This window comes from Rhipicephalus microplus, chromosome 4 (assembly GCF_043290135.1).
Source record: "Rhipicephalus microplus isolate Deutch F79 chromosome 4, USDA_Rmic, whole genome shotgun sequence".
Taxonomy (NCBI): domain Eukaryota; kingdom Metazoa; phylum Arthropoda; class Arachnida; order Ixodida; family Ixodidae; genus Rhipicephalus; species Rhipicephalus microplus.
Window position 1 is genome coordinate 205,085,895 of NC_134703.1, and position 7,047 is coordinate 205,092,941.

General features: G+C 40.0%; 1 non-coding gene across 1 annotated transcript; it reads left to right on the forward strand.

Annotated features, from left to right (window-relative positions):
- The first annotated feature begins 285 nt into the window (after positions 1-285).
- On the forward strand, positions 286-358 carry TRNAT-CGU (transfer RNA threonine (anticodon CGU)). Its single transcript has one exon. It is a non-coding gene; the product is annotated as a tRNA-Thr (tRNA).
- Positions 359-7,047: the final 6,689 nt, after the last annotated feature.

Genomic DNA, 7,047 nt, shown 5'->3' on the forward strand with positions numbered 1-7,047 from the left:
GTTAATTAGCCTTCACAGCATCTGGCAGACCACTATGGCTTACAGATATCTTGACCAGAACATACGTCCTGTCCGGGAGAACTTCATTGCAAATATGCGGTATATCACTGAGGTGTATAAACAAGAAGAAGAACCTCCCAGCTGGCTAACAATGTTAGAGGAATTGTGCAACCTGAAAAAATTTTAATGTGAGCACTTCGGATCAAATATTGGTCTAAGTGTATTTTATCATTCATGTTTCTGTGTGAACACCTGTAAAGAAAAACAGGTAATAATAAAAAAAAAGCTGTGATAGCTCAGTGGTTAGAGCATCGAACGCGTAATTCGAAGGTCGTAGGTTCGATTCCTGCTCACAGTTGGTAATTTTTTCATCCACTTTTCTTTCTTCTTATTTACATTCCATTGATTTTAATAACTTCCCCTGTACATTCCTTGGCATTACTGTCTGTTAGATCTCATTCATATATATATATATACATATAATATCGTTTCAGCCAGGGTCCGGCCTTCGTCATGAAATACAAGGCCTAAGAGAATTGCACTGTTTATATACATGGAACTACAGGGGCCCCCAACATGGGTGTAACTATTTCGCCACAAGCATGATATATACAAAATGCATGAATGGACGTGAACATTCGTTCGATGTGATAGTGGCATGATGGTGCGACAAGACTCGTGCAGAAGTCATACTTTGCAAGAAAGCCTTTCCTTTTAAAGGGTAGGCGCATGTGTATTGAAGAAAAGATAACTAAATCAGAGCTTCCGTTGAAGGAGATACGAAAAAATAAACAACTGCAGTGCGTCATAAAAACCAAATATTACCAATTGTAGAGCAATCATTAACAACGGTAAAAACCTGCAGTGAAGATGTCGAACAAGATGCGTGAAAATGGGCTAACATAAGTATAGAAATAACAAACACACAGTCTGGATGCCGAACAAGATGTATCAAAACGGAATAACATGAGTATATATCAACGACGAACAAAGAGTGAATATGTGAAACAAGATGTACAACAGGCTAACATGTGTACATCATACAACAGCATCACCATCATCATCGCCATCGTCCTCACTATCAGCCTGACTACATCCACAGCAGGCCAAAGGCCTCTCCCATGTTCCGCCAGTCAACTCGGTCCTGTGCTTGTTACTGCCAATTCATACCCGGAAACATAATAATCTCATCTGCCCACCTAAAATTCTGCCCACCTAAAATTCTGCCTACCTAACAATCTCATCTGCCCCCTAACTCAGTTGCTTTCTCTAGGAATCCAGTTAGTTTTCTTCATGACAAACGGTTATCCTGTCTACGTGCTATATGCCCGGCCCTTGTCCATTTCCTCTCCTTGATTTCAACTATGTTATCCTTAACCCCGGTTTGTTCCCTAATCCACTCTACTCTTTTCTTGTCTTTCAAGGTTACACTTACCAATTTCTTTTCCATTGCTCGCTGCGTTGTTCTCAATTTAGGTTAAACCCTCTTTGCAAGGCTCCAGGTTTCTATTCCGTAGATAGGTACTGGCAAGATGCATTTGTTATATACCTGCCTCGTGAGGGATAGTGGCGATCGACCTGTCATAATTTGAGAGTGCTTACCAAATGTGCTCCGCCCCTACTATTATTCATCTAGTTAGTTCAATGTCGTGGTTCAGCTCCGCGGGTATTACCAGTCATAAGTAGACATACTCTTTTACAACTTGAAGTGCACTATTACCTATCTCGAAGCGCTGCTCTCTTCCGAGGTTGTTGTACATTACTTTCGTTTTCCGCAGATCAATTTTACAACCCACATGTCCGCTCTTTGTATAACTCCGTAATCATGAGTTGCAATTCGTCTCCTGAGTTTTGCAGCAATGCAATGTCATCGGCAAAGCGTAGGTTACTAAGGTAGTCTCCATTAACTGTTCCAATTCTAGGCTTGTGAAATCCTCCTGTAAGCGCGCAGTAAATAGCATTGAGGACATTGTGTCCCCCTGCCTTACACCCTTTCTTTATTTACACTCGTACCCACAGCGACATTTAGGCATTACAGTGTGTGTGTGTGTGGGGGGGGGGTTACACAGAGAATTTATAAATGATACATTTCTAGAACATCGGTAGTGAAAAACTTAGAAGAAATAGCGGCATACATTGTTGTCAATACACATGAATTTCATAAATATCAGCTAACCCAGACGAAGAGAGAAAACGAAAATGAAATTTATACTGTACAAACATAAAAATACAAAAACGATGTGATACGAACTAAACACTGTATAACATTCGACTGCAGCTGAAGACAGAATGGCATGTCAAAGAGTGGGCGCAAAAGCTTCGTTATCTATTATGCTGACCTTGTCAGTAGGCAGACAATTCCATTCAGAAATAGTTTTGGGGAAAAAGGTGCCTTAAAAAGATTAGTCCTGCAGCTATATTCTCTAACCTTGAGCTCGTGATCTGTTCGTCTTGATACATAAGGGAGCTGAAGAATATACTGATTAAGGTCTATTCCAATGAGGCCATGATATATATTGTGAAAAAGCTTCAAGCGCAAAATTTGCCTTTTTTTCTAGAAGCTCCCATTTTATTGTTTCCTTTGTAGCAGTAATGCTAAGGTTTCTCTCATAGCTACCGATAACGTATCATGCAGCCATGTTCTGAACTCGCTCAAGCTTGTCGCAGCAGTCAAGCAGATACTGCGGAATCAGGGTGTCGACAAAGCATATGTAAACATCCCGGAAGAAATATACAGGGGACCAAGGGCTACCATAGTACTTGATAAAGAAAGCAACAGAATACACTTCTTGATTGGTATTCTGTTACTTTCTTTGTGAAACACTATGGTAGCCCTTGATCTCCTGTATATTTCTTCCGGGATGTTTACATATGCTTCGTCGACACCCTGATTCCGCAGTGTCTGCTTGACTGCTGATAATTCTACTGAATTAAACGCCTTCTCGTAATCTATGAAGGCTAAGTATAGTGGTTGGCTATATTCTGAGCATTTCTCTATTACCTGATTGATAGTGTGATTGTGGTCGATTGTTGAGTAGCCTGTTCTAAATCCTGCTTGTTCCATCAGTTGATAATGTTGTCTTGATTCTGTTAGCGATTGCCTGTGTAAATAGCTTGTATACTATGTAGAGCAAGCTGATCGGCCTGTAGTTCTTCAAGTCCTTGTCATCTCCTTTCTTATGTATTAAATTATGTTACCAATCTTTCTAGATTCTGGTGCTTGTCCCATAAGGAGACACCTCGTAAACAGGGTCGCTAGGTTTTCTAACACAATCTGTCCTCCATCTTTCAGTAGATCTGATGTTACCTGATCCTCACCAGAAGCTTTGCCTCTTTGCATTCTATCCAAGGCTTTTCTGACTTTTTCTATCATTACTGGTGGGGTGTTATCTGAGTCACTGCTAGTTCTTAGATTAAGGTCGTGGTTGTGCTGGCTACTGTACAGATCTTTGTAAAACCCCTCCGCTATTTCAACTATCCTATTCATAATGGTAGTTATTTTGCTTTCTTTGTCCCTTAGTGCATACATCCGATTTTTGCCTATCTGAAGTTTCCTCTTCATTGCTTTGACGCTTCCTCCGTTTTTCAGAGCGTGTTCGATTCTCTACACGTTATATTCTCTTACATCGGATACTTTACGCTTAATAATCAACTTCCAAAGCTCTGCCAGTTTTATTTGTCTGTTGTACTTGAGACTTTTATGCTTTGATGCTTCTAATGAGATCCTTCCTCGGAAAGCTTGCCAGTGTCCTGTCTAACTACCGTGCCTCCAACTTCCACTCCGCACTCCGCAATGATACTCGTCAGATTATCATTCATTGCGTCAACGCTAAGGCTGGTTTCCTCGAAAACAGCCGTGTGCCTGTTCTGAAGCGAGACACTGAATTCCTGTACTTTCCCTCTCAGTGCTAGCTCATTGATTGGCTTCTTGTGTATCAGTTTCGGTCGTTCCTTCTTCAAGTCTAGGTGAATTCGACACCGTACCATTCTATTGTGACTGCATCGTACCTTGCCAAGCATTTTCACATCCTGCACAACGCCGGAGTATGCACTCAGTATGGAGTCTATTTCGTTCTTATTTTCGCAATTTGGGCTCCTCCATGTCCACTTACAGTTCTGATTCTGATTCTGATTCTTTATTTCAACATTCATTTACAACAAATGCTAGGACAGGAACAAGAAGCCGCTATCATAGCGGCTTGACGAAGGCCCCTACCCCTACAGAATTCTGCAGGAGACAACACACGTACTCAAAAACTGAAATGCATCAATATACAGATTATCTTTCAAGAAAAAAATATTCAAACTAATAAAACACTGAAATGTGTGTTGCAAATTGACAGCACAACAAAGGTTTTGTTTTTTTCCTTACACGGAAGACACTTTTTTTAGTGAACAGTTAACAACGTTTACAAACACAGTCGTAGAAAATATGCATCATGGTGAAACCACACAGATTTTCAAGTACATAAGAGCATGTAGGAAGGCTTTCACACACACCACAAAAATAAAAGATATACCATACCTAAGAAACATGAAAGGAAAAGCAAGCACATATGTGGCATAAAATTACTCATATAAAGCCGCAAGGCTAAGAGAATACTGCTTTAACATTCGACTAGAAGTAGTATTTAAATTAATGTTTTCCCCCTCATGATAGTTAAGCAGTAAATATATGCGGTATGGTAGCCAGTCTCTTTCATGATTGGTTCGCGAAAAGGGGACAGCCCAAATGTCTCACGGTCTCTGATGTCATAATTGAGTTGGTGTGGTTTGTTTAACTTACAAAGATGAAATTATGCACCATGGCCTCGTTTAACGCTTTTTTTATACTTCATGGCAAGGTTAAAGTCATAATGGTAAAGGAATGGGAGAGCAATAAACTGAGCAAATAATGGACTTGTATGACTGTCATAAGGAACACACGCAACATGCCGTAATGCTTTTTTGTAGCATAAACTATGTCCTGCAATTCTTCTTTGACGTAGTTTCCCATACTAAATTACAATAATTAGCATGAGAGATAAATATTGTATTATACAATAGCCATATTTTTGATGGAAGAGCATCCCGAAGCCTACAAGTGCCCTGCATGCTTTCGCCATACGTGTTGCAACGCGTTCGATGTGTTTGTTCCACCATAAGTGCTTATCAAAGATTACACCTAACGTTTTAACGTCAGCCGTGACTTCAATTCGTTCTGATCGATAGAATATGTTTAGATTACGATTTACGTGTTTTTGGGTTAGTGCAAAAAGAACAGCTTTTGTTTTTTTTAGGATTAACCTGCAAATAATTTGCTTCGCTCCACAAATACAGCGTTTCGAGAACAGAGTTAGCTTGTTGGGATAAATAATCAGTACTACGCGACTGGAAGAAAAAGCTGGTGTCATCTTCGTATATTATATAATGTGGTAAGCTGCTAATGTTCACTAAATTGTTTATATTGATGTTGAACAGTACGGGTTTAAATAGGCTTCCTTGAGGAACACCAGCTTCCAGCTTAAGCGGCTCTGAGTATTCACCCGAGATGCAATCGCACTGTTTTCTGTCCATCTGGTAAAACCTGAGAAGATCCAGTTGTAATCCACAGAATCCATAATGTTCTAGCTTCTTTAGTAAAGTAACATGGTTAATGCTGTCAAAGGCTTTGGAAAAATCCACAAATACACCTAATGGTAATGTTTTCTGTTCAAAGCCATTCAAAATTAAATCCTTCTGTGTTAATAGAGCCATTTCCATCGATAGGTCCTCACGGAACCGAAATTAATAGCCGATATTTTTCACAAAATGACACAACCCTTTTACAAATAATCATTCCCAAACCTTTTCAAATGACAGGAAGCACTGACACGGCCGATAATTCGACATATCATTTCGGTCAACCAATTTGAACAAAGCAGTTACCTTTGCTTGTTCCATTTTTTCGGGAACACAACAGTAGACATGCAAATATCGAATACGTGCGCAAGTGCATATACTAGAAAGCCTAGTGTAAATTTAATTGGTTTAATCTGCAGACCATCAATATCCCTTGCCTCACTGTTCTTTAAAGATATGAAAGCAGAGTAAACTTCTTCAGGTGTCGTAGGCTCAAAAAATGCCATGTGTAGATTGGGCACTCCCATGTAATTGAGAGCGTCTGTACTGTGAGCGCTAAATTTTAAACTTGTGAAGGGTTGATTGAAACGGTTTGCTAATTCAACATTCTTTAGCTGCTTCCAATTTTCACTAACTTCGAGCTCTTCATTTCTTTTGCTTTTATTTAGAAAATCATTAAGTGCCCTGCAAACTAAATCGCCCCGCGGAGTACGTATCACTGAATGGTTTTTACATGTATACCTTTTTTGCATCTCGAAGAAACTTAGTAACCAAATTTCGGTATTTTTTGAAAGCATAAAGATTATCCGGGCTTCTCGAGCGCACGAAGTGGCTAAGCAAGTCATTTTTCTTACGAATTAGCTTAAAACATTCATTTCTTAACCAAGGTTTGCGTAGCTTTTTTGATGTTTTTATCATTGTTAACTTAAAACAACTAGTGTACGTGTTTTTTATCAAGCGTCTTAGTGTATCGTAAGCCGTGTTAGCGTCGCTACAGTTGAATACGGGTGCCCAGTCAACGACTTCAAGCTGAACTCGATAATCGCTCCAATAATAGCATTCTGCCTGAAAGCTGGTGTCCTGCATAAAAAAGCTCCAACGGCAATGAGAAAACCTATCTTCTAGTCATGAAAACTGACAAGCGTGACGACATTCTTCTCGCCTGCCACGATGAGCACACATCTGGTAACTTTGGTTCCTATCGAATTCTCACTCGAGTTTGACAAGCATACTACTGGCCTAAGCTTTCCTTATCCGTTCAGCGATACGTGAAAAGCTGCTGAAAATGTCAGCGCCGAAGATCCCCGCCACTGAAGCCCACGGGGTTCAATCGAATGACCTAGGGCACCATTTGTTAAATTGGAATGAATTCAGTGTCATTTTAGCGAAGCGTTGGTAACAATTGCCTTTTTGAACACAGCGTTGCACTGTCAGGGCGGCGTGTTT